Consider the following 18,169-nt stretch of genomic DNA (forward strand, 5'->3'; position numbering starts at 1 on the left):
TGTTTTTGCGTTTTGTTGTGTGTATGTTTTATCTTTTATTTTTTTGTTTTATGGTATTATGAAATATTTTATTTTTTTATGAAAAATACATACAAAATATAAACTAAATATAAATACAAATATGTGTATGTTGTAGTTGTAGTTTTATTGTACCTTTAAGCATTTAAAAGTCATATACAAATATTTTATATTTAAAAAGGAGAAATATGAAAAATTAATATAAATTAAGTATGTCGCTTTTCGTCACAGATTAACAGAAAAATTATTTATAAACATACGTACATACATGGTAGATTTAAATGTATTCGCACATATGTATGTATAACTACAATACAACTAATATACATACATTCATTAAATATGTGTTTTATAAAGGTAAAACTTTTTACATATTTATGTATGTATTTATATTTTATTTAATTTTATTTATGTGTATGTGTTTGTGTATTTATATGATATACATAAGTTGACTTCAAAAAATTGTGTGTTAAAAAATCCTATTTACTTTTTCTAGATTTAGATAAAAAGTTCTACCTGCAAACTATAAAACCAAACCAAAATCAAATTTTATGGCAATCAAACCATATGGCTTTAACGTTTATACATCATAACTCATAACTGGCATCTTTCAAAAAAATATCTTGACGATCGGGCCATAATTATCCCTATCTCGTATATAAAGCCCCTATCAGAAAATGTCTTGTGGGTTCATGACACAAAATCGACATAAACAAATTTTATATTAATCGAAATATATCAGTTCATAATTAATCCTAGCGAAGCAAACGAAATTTCTAATATTTATTTAAATTCTATTAAGATTTCGATCTATATCGAATGCCAGAATTTGCCTTCAGGTCCTAAAATTAAATGCCAACCTATTTAAGAAAATGTTTTTACCAGCTTATCTTTAAAAAAAACATTTGTCATTTTACAGCTATGTCTGCAAATGTGTTTATGTATGCGTGTATGGACACTTTTGAGGCCATATGTATAAGTATATGATATATGCATGTATAAATATATATGCATATGTATTTATGTAATTTTCATATAGTTAGTTTATTTATAGCAAACATGTTTGTAAGTAAATTTTGATGAAAACTGTTTATTTTCCTCCCTCTGGTTTGTTTTGGAAATGTGCGGGAATGACAAATGTTTTTTCATACTGTTAATTTTATTTTTTATTCGTTGCCCTCTCGTTTTTTTGTTGTGTGTATATTTAGGCGTAATATTTTTAATTAAAGGAAATAACAATAAATTTAACAGCTTTCAGATTAAGAAAAAGTTTTATAAAAGTTATAAAGCTTACGTTACAAAATTGTGAAATATGCTGTGGTCAGTATAAGTTTGCATAAAGTGGTATTCAATGAAAAATAAACTTATATTAATTAAACTAATTTTAGCTTTTTAAGATTTCCTAAAGATCTACACTTAAATAAAACATATAATTTTATATTTGAAACATTCTTACCTAAATGAAAATTAATACATAAAATTAACAATCTGCATAACCTTTTTAAATAAAAGCATAACTTAAATATTTTTTTAATTACAATTTTTATCTAAACATTTGACCATTAATTTAAAAACACATTTAAGAAATATCCAAAATTTTCAAAGAAAAAAACAAAACGAATTAAAAATGTTAATTCTTAATATTTTTTTTACATTTCTGCATTTTTTCCCCTCAAAACATTTAAAATAAAATTAGCGTGACTAAGATGTTGATGACGGTGCCATGAACAATATATTAAATATTTCTTTTGCCACATTATTTAATCTAGATTTGTTTGTTTTCATAAAGATGATTTTTTTTTATGATTTCTACTCATTATCAGGACACTTGACACAATAAGGAGAACACAAAAAAATAATTTCAATGTTTTTCCTTTAAATAAACCTACAGCATTATGAAAACTGAAATTTTAATGTTATATGCTTTTCCTAAGGTCTATTATGATTAACTTAATATTATATTTACAAAAAAATGAAACACTGTGTAACGTTTGAGTTTCTAATAGAGCTAAAAATTACTGGAAATGAGAATTTAATAAAGTAAAGATAAGTCTACAGAAATTAAAATGTTGTATTAATAAAAAAATAACTACAACAAAAAGTCACAAAAACAAAGGAACGTGGAATAAAAGAAAGGAAAAGAAAAGTTGTTAAGTAATTATAGATTAGGCGTCTCAAGATTTACATAAAAATCAAGTACTTGTCGTTTTAATATTGAAAAAGAAATGAAAAAATTCCTTGAAAATAGTTATTTATGTATAAGAAACACCTACATACGTATTTATATAAATTTTGCTTAGTTACTTTTAAAATGTTGTAACTTAAAAATTACTGTTTTAAGAAAACACACTTTTAAACAAAATATTATAATATATATTATAAATATAATATTATAACATTATTAAGTAAATATTTGACTTATGACACTATTAAAGTAAATAAGTAAAACTTATTAGAGTTTTATGCTTTTGAGAAATAGCAGTTTCTTAAGAAAAGTGTTTTATTTTATATTGAAAAAAAAAAAACAAACTAAAAAATTATCAGAATATATATGTATGTGTATAAGAACTCATGTAAATAGGAGTTTAAGTGTATATGTAGTGGTAGGTGGTTTGATGGTTTTGGCCTGTTGCTTCTTTGCGTGACCAAGCAGAAAATCAAATTCATTTCTATTATTTTTATTATCTTATATCGTCTCAACGTTGTCCTTCTCATCGACATCATCAGAGTTATCGTTATCGTCATCATCATCCCTATCATTACCATGATTGTAATGACCCTGCTTTCATATTCGTTTCATATCGATTCGTTTTGCTTTACTTCACATTTCCCATTTATTTTTGCTTTAAGTGTTTGTCATTTGTTTAATCATGTTCAATAATTAAGTGTCATTGTGTCTAAATCAATGGACATTGATAATGAATCATCATAGGCTGTTTTCCAAGTGAAAAATTATCAAGATTTTTATCATTAAGCATTTGCAGTGCGTGAAAAAACAATAGTAAGTTTTTCTTGTTTTTTTTTTTCCTTTTTTTTTTTGCCCACAATTTGATTGATGGTATTTAAGTGTCTTTAAGAGATTTTGTTATGAAAATTTGTATCTGTTAACGATTTGTTTGCCTTTTTCCGTTAGCTCTGCCTCTTTTGGTCTTTGTTTGTCAATTGTTTGTTATTAATATTGTAATATCCTTCCCCAACAATTTTGGGTAATTTTTTTTTTGTTCGTTTTTTTTTACATTCTTTTTCTTTGTTTAGAAACAAAATGTTCTTTTTTATTTAGTATTTCCCTTTTGTTTATCTAAGTGTAAATCAGTTTATATTTTGTGTATTTTTTATATTTTTGGTGTATGGGTCATATCTTTTGAATTGAATGTTGTAAAAATTATCTACTGATTCAATAATATAAATAAGAAGATCAATTTATTTCGAAATTGAAATAATTAGAAAATAGAAATTAATAGAATTCGAAAGAGAAATATAATGAAATAAAAAATTTAACAATTAATTCAAGCAACATCGTTAATTTACACTCCAAAAGTATTATGGAAAATTTTATTAAATTTTCAACTAGAAAATATAGTTATAATTCCAAACTAATAATTTTGATTATTCACAGATTATACATTCAAATGAAAATGTCTGTATTCATCATCGTTGTTACACATAACAAGTATCTATAGAACACAATCAAATGTATATGACACTAATCAATATAAGCAGAGTTTGTTATCACAGCTTTTTTACCTTTACATCTTCACACTTGAATAATTTTTATCAGCTTTCAAATCTTGTACTCAATACAAAAGTATATTGAAGAAAATTCCCAATGCGTAGATTCATTTTTTATTTCTGGATCCTTAAACACTACACATTCAAAAAAGAAATGTTAGTTAAATAAGAATATTTTATAACAATAGTTTAAGTAAATATATATGTAAATACTAAAGAAAAGTTCGACAAAAACTTTACCAACATTTTTTATTAAGGTATATTATTCCAATGTTTATAAAAAATGTGGTTTGAATATATTGAATGTGGTTTAAAGGTACAATTTCGAAGTATAATTCTTCTTTGCGAGCACAATAGGTTTTATTTCCTGTGTCTCTTCCTCTTTTATTTTCTTTGGGGGTTTTTTGGTATGCGTTTTTTTATTTGTATAGTACCTGGTTATTGGTTGTGAGTTTTATAATTTATTTTTTCGGCTCTAACTTCAATATCAATCACCTGAGACCTTTTTATGTAGAGGTGTTGGTTTTTTATTATTTCTGTTAGTTTATTGTTATTGCTTGTATTAGAGAACATTTTGAATAAGATTTTCATTTTAAATTCAATAGAAAAAAAGAATATACGATTTACCAAATAGCTTAACTTGCAAATTTAAAGGAAATAGAGCAACAATATTTATACGTCGGGAATCAAAGCCAAAATTTCCGCTGATCCATTAAAACCCAAAATAGCTTTGTATACCCTTTTCAGCAAATTAATATAATTTTTTTGAAAATTTCAAAAAAAAAAACAAAAAACTTTGGAATCCACATCTCCAAATAAACCATATAATCTTCTTTATAATATAACAGTTTTGAAAGCAAAATCTTAAAAAAATGGATTTAACCATTTTGCCATATAAAATATTAATATGTGATTCCTTTGTTTACGAACATATACTGTCACAGTTTAATCCAATATTTATCCAATTTCTTATTCTTATTTTATATTTTATATAGAAAAGTCTGTAATTTAGATTTTGTGGTTTTCATATAAGAAAGAATATAATAAAGGCATGAAGAAAATAAGAATGAAGAACAAAAGTAAACAATTATATTGTTAACAATATTGGATTTGAAAGCATCAAATATTTTAGACACATTTTGGCTTCTCAAACAACAAACTTCAAAATCAAACCAAATCTAGTATAAAAGGATTTAAATTGAAAATCAAGGTAAATGTAATTTTCAGGTTAACCCATTCGGTTAGAGCTGTAACACATGGACATGAATTTTTAAAGCATTTATATATTTATTAGTTAAATATTATTTTATTAAATAATGGTTTATTAATGGATGACATATATCATCATATGTGTATAAGTAAATACGCATACTCAAAAATTAAATTATATTTCAAATTATTTTTATAGTGAAAATGTTTATTTAAAATAAATTTACTGAATGTTTATACAAAAACATTTTTTTTAAATTTCAGCAGCGAAAATGTAATAAATAATAAAGAATTTGCTGCACAATGGACAGGGATTCATTATTTTTTTTTATTTAAAAATAAACAATTATTTCTAATGTTTTCAAAAATATTAGAAATTTGATACCACAAATATTTTTTTAGTTGAAATATTATATCGATAAATAAAACTATAACATTCTAAAAATGATTTTTGCTAGAAACTAGGATAATGTTTTATTTTATTATTTATTTTTAATCGTGAAATTAGTTTTAGCATTTTGTTTGTGTATAACAATTTATTCAACACATTGTCTATTAATTAATTTTTTTCAAAATAACCAGATTATTCTTGCTCTAAAACTCAATAATTACAATTAAAAGAATTGACTCATTCTATATACAAATCCTAGAATGTTAATTTAGAAAATGATTTCAATGATACTGCAAATCATCTTTAAGTTTAAACAACAATTCTAACAAAATGCCGTATCCAACAAACAGATCAAATATAACAATGAAAATACCCACATTTTATACCGGCTCCGATAGAAACACACAAATACCCCTTCTTCCGCACACACTCACGTTTGCAGTTATTTATACAAATTTGAATTTTGTTTAAACAATATAGAAAACAAATCAAATCGAAAAATAACAATGAAATTGGAAAAAAAAATTAAAATTCAAATTAAAAATGAGTTGAATTTTCATTTTTTTTTTGTTATGTTATACGTATGTATGTATATCAACCATTAAGTCTTGTTGTATGTATGTTTTGTTTTTGTTTATATTATCTCAATCTAAAAAATTTGTTTACATAATTTAGAGGTTGTGTTAGTAATCAACTTAAATTCGAATAAATATAAACAACAATAGACAATAGAGAATTTGAAATAGTAGAAAAAATCCTAAACAGACTCATTTTATAGATACAAAATCGATGCTAATAATGCAATAGTCAGAGATTTAAAGGTATTCATTGGTTGCCATTTTTATTAAGTTTAAACACAAATATTAAATTATGTTTACATTATTGGAAGCAGGGAAATTTAGAACCATTATTCTAAATTCTGGGGGAACTAGTCGAGTATGAACTAAGTACACCTCTTCATCAGAGACTACTTTTGGCTGAACAACGCTTTTCTACCACTAAAATTTTCAGAAACTTATACACATTTATGAAATGTTTTCAAATCACCTTTCTTTTGATACACTACCTGCAGCACATATAATTTACATCAGACATCAGAGAACACCCTACACAATTATTGGGGGGTTGGTATTATGCGTTTGTGCTGATATTTTTACTAACAAAAATATTCTCATAATCATTTCCTTAGACGATTTAGCTATGTCCATTATATACCAATCTTTTAAAAATATATAGAAAAATCTTTCACAATAAATAAATTTTAATTTTCCTAAAATCATAACAATAAATTGTGTTGATTAGCATAAGCTTATCAGTTGATTTTGCAATTAACTAAAAGGTTTAACTATGAAAACAGCCAATTCCCCCAATAGTTGACACTTAAATAAATTTTTTATTTATTCACAAGACATTATGAACTCTGATATTGATGAGCAATCGTAAGCACAAAGATAATATTAAATCAGAAGTAGACAAGCAATATGATTCTGTGAAATACATATACATATATTATATCTAAAAATTACACCAGTTGGAAAATTTTTATTTCTTTAAATGTATAAATCAAATATTTTTTATATTTAAGGATCTTTACCATAGACTGAGAATCTTTACCATAAGTTGAGTATCTATTCCAAAGGAAGCAGTTATATACATATGTACATATATGTCTATATATGTATAGAAATTTCCAACTGGTTAACATAAACAAAGATTGTAAATGTAAAAATCTTTAAGTATATTTACTTTAATATAAAGCCTTTAAATTTCATATTGACAATTTGACTTTTTCAAACAGTCACACACACACAGCCGCGTGATTGTGTGTATGTCAGTTTCATTGCTAGAGCTAATTCTAATGCTTGCGTACAAATAAAGCGTAAACATTTGAAAATTTTTAACATTGTACGAATAAAAGGATCAAGAAACAAAAATAAAAACATTGAGTTAACATCTAAATAACGGCAAAACAAGAGAGTAAAAAAAAAAAACTTTGACAAGAATTTCAATGAAATGCTTAAAGTCATAAAGTGTTTGCGTAAATATTGTCAAAAATTTACTTGTTAACGTTGATATTGAGTGTGTGTGTGTGTCTGAGGGGAAAAAGAGATGATTCAATTCCAGATATTTAGATTTAGAAGAAAAATCAATTTGTTTCTTTTTTACTTAATCTTCAACATTTTATACAGTTACAGAGTTTTTGTAAAAGAGGAATGAGGTTGTACTTTAGTGATTTAAAAAGTCATAAATTTATATCTATAAATAAATTTTACATTATTATTGTAGATAAATCATTCAATTTTAATACTTCAGAATATTTCCTTGTTATATTTATGTATTTTTTCAATAAATAACAAGTCATAAATAGTTCAATAAATAACATTATGTAAGTTAAGGCCGCACTTAAAATATTCGCCTTACTTTATGAACTTTATTACTCTTTTTTTGCGATCTCTCCTTCTTTATGCAATTAGTACTTTAGTTTTAGTTTTATTTTGTCTACCGTCAAATAAGCTATCCTCATAGAAAAGGAAAGCGGAGTTTATTGTTAAGAATTGAAATTGTGAATGAAATAAAACTTTCATTAATTTTTTAATACAATTAAAAGTGGTTTTATTTTAACGAAAAAAATATAAAATTAATTGGCGCCCAACGTGGGGCTGAGGCGAAAATTAAACATTTAAAGTAAAAAAAAAATGTAAAATTAATATAATACTTAACATCAACAATATTTGATATTACTTATATATTTAAAGAACATGATAAAACTATATGTTTTAATTAATTTTTGTGAAAAAAGTGATGTTCAATAATAAAAAATAAAGGAAATCTAATTAATATAAGTCAGTATACCTGACACATAATTCGCGCTACTGAGAAATATCTTATAAATGAAATTACATTAATTTAACGTAACTAAAATAAACGTAAATTAAAAAATAATAAAGACATAAATAAGTTAAAGTAAAAATTAAAAAAATTAAAAACTAGAAAATTACAAAATAAATTACTGAACAAAATAGAAGTAATCTAGCCAAATGTGAAAACATAAAATTGAACGAAGAAATTAACAAAAAATAACAATAAAAAAATAATCAATAAAAATAACGGCATTCAAATTCTTGAAAAAATTCTTGACAATAATTCAAATGAAAATAAGAATGAACCGAAGCAAAATTAATGATAAATTTAATAGAAGGAAAATAAGATTAAATGAAAGAAAATAAAAAAATTGGAGATTTAAAATATGCATGTAAAACCATTACTCATTAAGAAGACGTAATTATTAAGAGTACTGCAGTTGGACAAGAGCTGCTAAATAATAAAGAGATTCAATAAAAGCCACGAACAAATCTACGGGAAGACGTAATTACTAAAAGAGCTGCTGTTGACTAAGAGTTGATACTAAAAAATATATGAAAAGAGCTGCCATTTAATATTAAGTAATTTAAGTATTAATATGTTATTTAAAATTAATAACTTTATAAAAAATGTATTTCCTGAAAGAATATAATTAATTATATATTATTTAATTATTGCCTAAAATTATTTCTATATGCATAAATGTTGAGTAATAGTAGATATTAATTAATTAAGAGATTTAAAAATATGAGCTATTTACATAAGAGTAATTTAAAATCAAAAACTTTATAACTTTTTATGTTTTTTCTACAATTACCTAATTAATCATATGCATGCATGTTTAACTATTTACTTAAATTTATTTTATCTAAAATATTTTAGTTACTAAATATAATTTGTTATTATTAGCTTTCAATGTTTTAGAATTTTTGGCCTTAATTGTAACTATATATCGATTTATGGTTAATAATAATTTCTATCCTTATGAACATCGATGATTTAATATCGGATATTAAAAACATTAAAATTAGCTCTGAAAATACTTCCTTAAATATGGATGCGAGTACCGTCCAAGCTTTACTAAATACTGCTTTAATCCAGGCAACTGAACAAGCACGCCAAGGGTTTCAGAACACTATTGATGATCTAACTAAAAGATTATCCGCCTTAGAAAGTCCAGTTCAGGTTGAAGAATATAAGCCCATAACTATCAGAGTAGGTGTGAGATGCAGTGAATCTCTAGATATAGTGAAATCTATTCCAGAGTTCAGTGGAGATGCGAGCAAGTATATGTCGTGGCGTCAGGCCGCAATAACTGCCCACAAATTATATGAAACTTATGAGGGCAGCTCCACATATTATCAGGCTGTAGGAATAATTAGAAATAAAGTTGTAGGAGCTGCTGACGCAGTACTGAGTTCGTATAATACGGTGTTGAATTTCAAAGCAATTTTATCTAGGTTAGATTTTTCATTTGGAGATAAAAGATCCATATTTACACTTGAGCAAGAGTTGTCGACATTGAAGCAAGGTCCCCAGGGAATTATTGAGTTTTATGATGCAGTCGAGAAAAAATTGGCACTGATTTTGAATAAAGTAATAATGACCAATGAAGGTAACTCGGCTTTAATTGAAGCCCTTAGTCAAAAATACAGGGAAAATGCATTACGTGTGTTTATTTCTGGGTTACGACGGCCAGTGTCGGATGTATTGTTTTCGTGTAAACCTCCTGACATGCCTTCTGCTCTCGCCTTAGCCCAGGAACTTGAAACTAACCAGGCGAGATATAATTTTGCAACTACCTTTTGGAATAACTCAACCCAAGGCATTACTTACAATTCACCACATTATCAACCTATTCGGCCTAATAGGCCAATACAACAAAGTTTTATTCCTAGGAATCAATCAAACAATAGATTTCAAACACCACACAATCCAATCTTAAATATTAACGAAAATAGCAACAGGTTCACCATTCCTTATTCCAATCCACATCAGAATGCTACATTTAATAGAAATAGTAATAGAATGCAATTTTATGATAGTAGACATGGCCAAAATGTCGAGCCAATGGATGTTGACATTAGTAATCGTTTCAAACAACAGCATCAAAAACGACCAGCTGGTAGTTTAAATCAGAATATTTCAAAAATACAGAGAGTTAATCATTTAAATCAATATTATCCTACAGAAAACTATTTGAATTACGATTATAATGTGCGACCTGAATCTAGTTTAGAATTTGATCCACCTGAGCCTCAGCCTTCGTATGTCCCACAAGTTCAAGATCCTGAACTCGATATACAAGACGAAATTAATTTTTTAGAACAAGATCCCTCCTACCGTACATAGTGAGATCGCTAGGAGGTAAAATGTTAAGAATATTAATAGACACCGGAACATCCAAAAATTATATTAAAAATCTTAGTTTTTTGAAATCAGTTAAACCACTTGATAAGCCTTTTTTTGTAAAGTCAGTAAATGGAAAAAACTATAAGCGATCGGTACCCAATACCCGATACATCGACCATTTTATCAAATTTAGGAAAATCTTCTTATTTCACTACCTTGGATTTAAAGTCAGGGTTCCATCAAATCAGCCTGGCAGAGAATGATAGGGAAAAGACAGCGTTTAGCGTCAATAATGGAAAATTTGAATTTTGTCGGCTTCCGTTTGGATTAAAAAACGCCCCTAGTATTTTTCAGAGAGCAATAGATGACGTTTTACGCGAAGAAATTGGAAAAAGCTGTCACGTGTATATAGATGACATTATCATTTTCTCTTCATCAGCTGAAAAACATATTTCTGACATTGATAGAATCCTCCAAAAATTGTTCAAGGCGAATATGCGAGTTTCAAGTGAGAAGTCAAGGTTTTTTAAAAGTTCTGTCGAGTTTTTAGGATTCGTTGTTTCAGAAGATGGTATAAAGACCTGTCCTGAAAAAGTCAATGATATTATAAACTATCAGGTCCCTGACACATTGCGAAGTCTTCGATCATTTTTAGGGTTGGCGGGATATTACCGCCGATTCGTCAAAGATTACGCACTCATAACGAAACCGCTCACTAAATATCTTCGCGGAGAAAATGGCAACGTGTCAGCAAGGTGCTCTCGAAATGTAAAGGTATGTCTTGATAGAGAAGCACTAGACGCTTTTAAAAGAATAAAGAATATATTGGCATCAGAAGACGTATTGTTGCTTCATCCAAACTTTAATGAGCCCTTTGAACTTACTACCGATGCGTCGTCTAGTGCAATAGGTGCTGTGTTGACACAAAATGGTAGACCTATAACCATGATTTCAAGGACTCTATCTACAACGGAAGAAAACTACTCCACAAATGAGCGTGAACTTCTGGCTATAGTGTGGTCGCTTCAAAAGTTAAGGAATTATCTGTACGGAGCAAAAAACCTAAACATTTATACAGATCACCAGCCGCTCTCATTTTCTCTTTCGGAAAAAAATCCCAATACAAAAATTAGGAGGTGGAGAGCATTTATAGAAGAATTTTCACCAAAATTTCACTATAAACCCGGCAAAGATAATATAGTGGCAGACGCTTTGTCACGTCAATATATGCATTATGTAGAAAGTGACTCAATGAGCACGGATGCCACAATTGGTTCTGGGACTAGGTCTGCAACCGAAGGCGCTATAGGTTCCAACACTTTAACGGCGTCAGAAACATTAACCATTGCAACAATACATAGTGAAGAATCTTCTACAGAAGTGATCAAGTCCGTTGTAAACCCAATTAATTGCTTTAAAAACCAACTTGTTTTAATTGAGGCACCAAATTCAGCTCTGACTTCAGAAACCGTATTTGTCAATCAAGTCAGACACTTAATAAATTTTAATAAGGTGACCGACATCATAAAGTTCGTAAAGGATGCTGTGAATCCAAATGTTGTGAATTGCATATATTGTGATCGTCACACGTTAGGGCAAATTCAGAATGACCTTATAAAAAACTTTCCGTCTGTAAGATTTGTCATTAGCAAAAATATGGTGATAGATATTCACAACCCTGATGATCAGCTTGAAATTGTGTTAAGTGAACACAACAGGGCACATCGTAATATTCGAGAAAATCTTAATCAAATCCTTAGGGAATACTATTTTCCAGGTATCCATAAGAAATTAAAAGAGATAGTTTCAACTTGTAAAACCTGCAAAGAAGCGAAGTATGTGAGGCATCCTAAAAGAACTAGAATAGGCAAAACCCCTATACCTGAATATCCTGGTGAACTGTTACATATAGATATTTTTTCCACCGATAACTCCCATTTTCTTACCTGTGTTGATAAATTTAGCAAATTCGCTCTAGTTTTCCCAATCGCATCTCGGTCGATTGTAGATATAAAAATTCCATTATTGGAAATATTGAACTTTTTTCCAAAGGCTAAGACTGTGGTGTGCGACAATGAAAAAGCTTTTAATTCTGAAACAATTAAATCAATTCTTGCAAATCAATTTGGGGTCGATATGTTTACAGTTCCACCAGCACATAGCACAAGTAACGGCCAAGTCGAACGTTTTCATAGCACTTTGGCCGAAATCGCAAGGTGTTTGAAAGCGGAAAAAGGGTATATCGACACAACGGAGTTAGTTCTGATTGCTGCTTCTAAATATAATCAAACGATACATTCGGTTACTAGACTCAAACCCATTGATGTCCTTCACCGCATTTCTGAAAAGCTTAGAAGGTCTTTGATGAAGAAACTGGATATAGCTCAGGACAAGGATTTGACTTACCATAACACTCATAGGATAGTGAGAAACTTCTCCCAGGGAGACAGGGTATTTTTAAAAACTAACAGAAGATTAGGTAATAAATTTAGTAAGCGCTTTGTAGAAAAAATAGTTCAAAAGGATATGGGCACTTATGTGCTAATAGATAATCGACCTGTTCATAAGGATAATATACAATAGAATTTTTAGATTATCTACCTTTAAATTAATTTAATGCCATATTATCTTGAAATAAGGTAACAAATTTATTTTTAAAGAATATATAATTGTAATAATACTTAAAAAATAATAATTAAGTTAATTTAAGAAATAATGTAACAGTCGAGGACGACTAGTTTTAAAGAGGGAGGGTAGTTAAGGCCGCACTTAAAATATTCGCCTTACTTTATGAACTTTATTACTCTTTTTTTGCGATCTCTCCTTCTTTATGCAATTAGTACTTTAGTTTTAGTTTTATTTTGTCTACCGTCAAATAAGCTATCCTCATAGAAAAGGAAAGCGGAGTTTATTGTTAAGAATTGAAATTGTGAATGAAATAAAACTTTCATTAATTTTTTAATACAATTAAAAGTGGTTTTATTTTAACGAAAAAAATATAAAATTAATTTGTATTCAACTGAATTAGCTGGAATTATTAATTTTACAAAAACCAAATAAACATTTTTTTCGGAAATCTACAGGAGAAATTTTTGAAGAACTCATTAATCTTATCTTAAAAATTGTTTAAATATAAAGTATCTAATGTATTTATGTTCCAAAATTGCAATTTTATATACAATTCTATATACTAATAAAAAATTTATAGTTTCCTTTGAATCAATTTAAAATTTTATTATGTCCCATTACAAAATATCTCTCAAACCAAAGTAAATAATCGCATAAAATTAAGTCAATACAAATAATTTATTAATTATTTATGTTATATATTTATTCGCACTTTATTTTTTATTGAAACAATATTTGTTATTTTTTTACTTTAAGATTCATTACTCTTTCCATCCTATAGATCCATAAGCATTTAAGTATTAGAAAAAGAAATACGAAAATAAAACAGATGTTTTTAATTAAAAACATTTAACAAATTTCACATACATACAGTACATAAATACTTAAACACTTAAGATAGATATCTAGCTATAGATTCCCCTCTGTGTTCATAAAAGTGAAGGGGACTATTTATTGAACTTTTCCACATAGACTGGCAATTTCGGGTCAAGTGACCACCCAATTTTTAAAACCGATGTCTTCCGATTTGGAATATAGAATAGTAGAAACTTTCAGCTATATCGAACAAGAACTAGCGGACTTAGATCAAAGTTGCACATTTTGGATTGAGTTAGGTCACATTTGTTGCCACATTCATACACGCTTGTTCAATTCCATGTAACTTCTACAATATAAATTTCTGACAATTTAAAGATCATATTTTGGGTCCTTCTATATATTGGATTCGATAAAGCTGTGTCCGTCTATCTGTATGTCTGTTAAAATGAAATTTCTAAAGAACTCAGGTTCTGTGAGAGTTGTTTAATCAAAAACTAGAATAAATTTTTTGTCAAAAATAGATAACTTAAGGACAATATTAATTTATTAGCTTTCATCGGGCTAAGGTACAGGTCCCTTACCTGTGCCTAAGGTGGTTATTGAACCCACGACCTCCAGCATAAAGACCTACAGACTTGAGAACAAAAATGAAACCAATTATTTTCTCTTTGCTTTACAAAAAGTACATAAAATATGTACATTTTTGCATACTTATCAAAATTAAAACACTTGCTCGTTAAAAACACTTTGGATAAGTATATATTTTTATAAATCACACGCAAATAATAAACAAAAAAATATAATTTATAACACACGAAAAAACATACATACTTGATAAATTATGGCTCAAAAATGATTTATTTCCTATTTTCTTTTTTGTTTAGTATAAATCATTGATAAATAGTTACACATTGAATAAAAATAAACTTTTAACAATATTCACAAAATTTAATCATAACAATGACATAAGCAACATAAATTCTAAAATATACAAAAAAATTATGCATAAAATAAATTGCAAACTATATAAAACTATGAAAAAAGTGATCACAATGATGATGAAAAATGTATGATGTGTTGCACCAAAGTCACTCAAGTAAAGATCATACTTATCCATAAATACATATGTATAAATATTTTACATTCACAAGAACGTTAAGCTGCATACATACATATATATGCATATGTATTAGTTGGGAAAATTTATGTATGAAGATATATTATGAAAATAGATTTTAGTATGAGTTTTTTCATAGTTTCTTTTCAATTCAAGTTCTCACATAAACTGTGAATATATATTTACAGATTTATGATTTTATAAATTTACCTGAAAAACATACGTTTTACGAATAAAATCAATCAATTTTCTTTCTGTAACAAAAAAAAAAAAACATCATATCATCATAGTGAGAAAAAACAATGTCATTATGTCACCACTGATTCAATATCTACCAAAAAGGTTAAAAACTGATACAAAAATATCTCATGTTTACAATGACATATGTCATAAAGTTAATATCGACGACATCAATGACATTGTCAAATGTCAGTTATGGTGACATATGTATAAAGTTTACTTAAAGTGTTCAAATATTGTTATGGGAACTCGATTACACAAACATACATATTCATACATTTGGTTAATTAAGTATTTAATTCATATTCAGAAGTATTCAATAGAATAATATTTTTGAGATAAATTTAAAATCGATGCTTGGTTTTGATTGGGTTTTTGAATCAAATCGAAATAAAATAACATTTACAAAATTCCAAAAAAATGTTCTCTTTAAATAAGTACTTCACATAATGTTAAATCAATAAATCGATTGCAGTAGCATAATATAATTATGCTCACTTAAATAAATACGTGTATAACAATAAACATTATTCCTTCGTTTGTTTTGGAACGAAATTAAAAAAAATAACTACGCAGTTCATTAAAACATAAAAAATGTACTAAAATAAAAACGTGCGTATAAAATGTCATTTAAATTCTCATGAACTCGTTTATGTATGTACTTTGTACTTTTCCTTCATCATTTTATATCACACGCATACATTAAATTACATAAATGTAAATATATTGTATGTATATATGTATGTAAATAGTTGTGCGTACGTGTGTGTATTATGTTATCGCCGTTAATACTGTACAACACTTGTATATACATACATTCATATGTGTTTAATTATATCCTTTGGGCGTTTAACTTTATGACAAACTTCACTTTGTTACAATTGGCCATTGCCGCAACAACAACAATGATAGCAACAACTACCACGTCCACATTTATGCAATGGTTACAGTGATAAACATACATTCTTACATACATACATACATACATACATACATACATACATACATACATACTTACATACATACAAAAATACATACTAGAAAATAGACTATACTATAGACTAAACTTTAGACTAGAATATAGACTAGACTATACACTAGACTATAGACTACACTTTAGAGTAGACTATAGACTACATAAAAAACCTTAAGAAATGCTCAATAAAGTTGTTTTTAAACGAATATGTGTGAAATTGATATAAATTTGTAGCGGTTATTATTCTTCTTAGAGAGTCATATGTCCTAGAGGGATACCAAACCTTAACTGCAGGGCAGTTAAACTAATACATAAACACACAATAATACATTTATTCATACATGCTAGTTTTATTTCAGTAATTTTACACTTTAAAGAATATGTTCCTAAATAAAAGTTATTTATTTGTATTTAATTTATTGTAAAAAGGATAGTTTTCCTTTGTCATTTACTTTTAGCAATTTGTTTTGGTTCTTGAAAATTTTTACCGTGTATAAATATTTTGTTTATTTATCATTAATACTTGCAAGTAGTAACGAGAGACATACAATATATACATATGTAAGTAAATATGTATGTGCATACTTGTATTCTAACGTGTGTTTCTATGTTGTAGCTTTGTCATGTGTATGTTTGCGTTTTGTTTATATGTAAATGTAAAGCTCCCTTTTGTATTCTGTTTGTTATTGTCATGTCAGTTATGGTTTTGGCATGCAAATGTGTTTTTACACGTTTTACTTACTTTCTATTTTTTCTGTTTTACTTTTATTATTATATTGTTGTTATTATTGTTGTTATTATTGTTGTTGTGTTTTATTTTCTGTGGTTTTTGTATAGACATTGTTGCCATTATTGTTTATTACCTCATACTTTTTTATTATTGCTTACACCCAAGGGTTAAATTTATAGAGTAACATTTTGTTGTTGCTGCTGCTGTTGTTCCTTTTCATGTGCACTCATACAATAAACAACTATACACATTTTTGCATACACATCCATATCTACACATTCATAAAATTTTTTGTAGTAATTCATAAAGAAATACTTGTATCTACAAATTTGTCAAGCACTTTGTCAAAATTAAAGTTTAACTTTGAATAAGCAAAAACTTTATAACGTAAATTAAGTAAGAAGTACTTACATGTGTTTGTATGCACAATGTATTTGAATAAATAAAATAAAATTTCTCAACTTTAATTATATATTCCTTATTGGCAAGAAAGTGTAGCATGAAAAGTTTAAATATGCAAATGATAATTTTAAATTTTCATAAATATGTATGGCAGGAAAAACTTTTTCAAATGAGCAACAATATAATTTGCTGTAAAATATAATTCTTATTTTCAAGTGTAGAGCATGAGATACACCTGATGGTAACATATTGTCTCGAAGTAAAGTTTTTAGTTGTTTAAAATAATTGTGTTGTAAATATTTAATAAGTGACTATAATCAAAACTTTTTAGAATCAATAATTTAAACATTACTTTACATTACATTTCTTGTATTCGCAAAAAGTATGATTAATAAAATTTAATGAATATTGCTTATACGCATGGGTTACATAGGCGAAGTCATACATGTTAATTAATAACCAGAAGCTAAAAATACACAAACAAGCAAGCAAGCAGGAAATAAAAAAATAAGTTTCTAAAATTTAACTGTAAGTGAATGTCCTTTGCCAGTGATATAAATATAAATCATTCCAATTATATTGTACAACTTGTTACGGTCTACTTTGGCCTGACGATTCCACCGACTAGCTTTCCCATCCCAGGAGGTTCCAACCCTGTCGTCAGGTTATAAACACGAACACAAAAAGGTAAGACTG

General features: G+C 27.2%; 1 protein-coding gene across 7 annotated transcripts in view; it reads right to left on the minus strand.

Moving 5' to 3' along the window:
• Positions 1-18,169, minus strand: part of LOC111690256 — a 76,390-nt gene that overhangs the window by 52,508 nt on the left and 5,713 nt on the right. Inside the window, exon 1 of one of the 7 annotated variants that reach the window (XM_023452709.2) lies at positions 4,848-4,859. The exons of the other annotated variants lie outside the window; for them this stretch is intronic. The gene's annotated coding sequence lies outside the window, so the exon portion shown is untranslated. Of the gene's footprint in view, positions 1-4,847; positions 4,860-18,169 lie in introns of those variants that run through there. 7 annotated transcript variants of the gene reach the window in all.

Source organism: Lucilia cuprina, chromosome 4 (assembly GCF_022045245.1).
Source record: "Lucilia cuprina isolate Lc7/37 chromosome 4, ASM2204524v1, whole genome shotgun sequence".
In the NCBI taxonomy this organism is placed as follows: Eukaryota; Metazoa; Arthropoda; class Insecta; order Diptera; family Calliphoridae; genus Lucilia; species Lucilia cuprina.